Raw genomic sequence first — 1,855 nt, 5'->3', positions numbered from 1 at the left:
CCCCCGTCCAAGAGCCATCCAGGAACCCACTCACAGTCACTCCAACAGCACAAAAGATGCTCCTAGTATTCTTATAACTTAGGAAAATACAAGGGTTTTAGGAGCTCTATGCCAGGAACCAGGGGCAGAGGCCAATATATATATTTTTTATTATCTCACACAAATCTAAACACATTGCTGGGGCGTCTGGGTGGCTCAGTCATTAAGTGTCTGCCTTCTGCTCAGGTCACGATCCCAGGATCCTGGGATCGAGCCCCGCATCGGGCTCCCTGCTCTGCGGGAAGCCTGCTCCTCCCTCTCCCGCTCCCCCTGCTTGTGTTCCCTCTCTCACTGTCTCTCTCTGTCAAATAAATAAATAAAATCTTAAAAAAAAAAAATCTAAACACATTGCTGTCAAATATCAAAACAAAATATCAGGGTGCCTGGCTGGCTCAGTTCTTAGAGCGTGTGACTCTTGATCTCAGGGTTGTGAGTTCAAGCCCCACGTTGGGCATGCAGCCTACTTAAAAATACATATATGTATATGTAATATAGATATATATATCTTAGAGCAGCCACAGGGAAAAATAGATTATTATAAAGATAAGCCGACAATAGGCATCTCAACAGCAACAAGAAAAACCAGAAGAAGGGTGCCTGACTGCTCAGTCAGTGGAGTGAGTGACTCTTGATCTCGGGGTTGTGAGTTCAAGGCCCACATTGGGCCAAGAACTTAATTCAAAAAATTTTAGGGACACCTGGGTGGCTCAGTTGGTTAAGCATCTGACTTGGGCTCAGGTTGTGATCTCAGGGTCCAGGGATAGAGCCCTGCATCCAGCTCCCCACCAGTGGGGAGTGTGATTATCCCTCTGCCCCTCCCCCAACTCATGTTTGCGCTCTCTCTCATAAATAAGATCTTTAAAAAATACATACATACATACATAAAATGAAAAAAAGTTTTAGGGGTGCTTGGGTGGGTCAGTCAGTAGAGTGACTCTTAATCTCAGGGTCATGAGTTCAAGCCCCATGTTGTGAGTAGAGCCTACTTAAAAAAAATTTTTTAGGGGTGCCTGGGTGGCTCAGTCTTTTAAGCGTCTGCCTTCGGCTCAGGTCATGATCCCAGGGTCCTGGGATCGAGCCCCGCATCGGACTCCCTGCTCTGCGGGAAGCCTGCTTCTCCCTCTCCTGCTCCCCCTGCTTGTGTTCCTGCTCTCGCTGTGTCTCTCTCTGTCAAATAAATAAATAAAATCTTTAAAAAAAATTTTTTTTTTAAAGATATATATGTTAGAGGTACCTGGGTGGATCAGTCAGTTAAGTGTCCGACTCTTGATTTCAGTTCATGTCTTGATCTCAGGGTTGTGAGTTCAAGTCCCATGTTGGACTCCACGCTGGGTGTGGAGCCTACTTAAAAAAAAAAAAGATATGTAGGTCATATAACTTTCAACCTTTTTTCTCATTTCCAAAACTGCCTATATAGTGTACATAAGATAAATCCTTATTTTATACAAACCCAGCAATTATTCTGAACAATTACACTGCAAGTATTGTCTGTCTTAAGAAAAAGCATTAATCTGTTAAATGCATGCATTTGAAATATACCACAATTTTAACCTTCATTTAACATTTATTTTTTAATATATCCCTAAGAATAAAATTGTCCAGGCTTCTCTCTACCCAAGAGTCCTTGCTCCTCATCACACATCCCTCTTCAACCACCTTTCCCTTTCCCCCAAATTTTGTTCTAATTTTTCACCTTTCTATTACCACCACCCCATTTCTTTCTACAGAATTCTCAGGCTAGGGGTCCTCAACTCAGGAACCTGTCATTTCTACCTCCCATCCCTACGCAGCCTGCCTTCATCTTATTGAGACAGAA

This window comes from Neomonachus schauinslandi, chromosome X (genome assembly GCF_002201575.2).
Source record: "Neomonachus schauinslandi chromosome X, ASM220157v2, whole genome shotgun sequence".
Classification (NCBI taxonomy): Eukaryota; Metazoa; Chordata; class Mammalia; order Carnivora; family Phocidae; genus Neomonachus; species Neomonachus schauinslandi.
The sequence above is the reverse complement of the archived record's forward strand: the minus strand, read 5'-3'. Positions refer to the sequence as shown.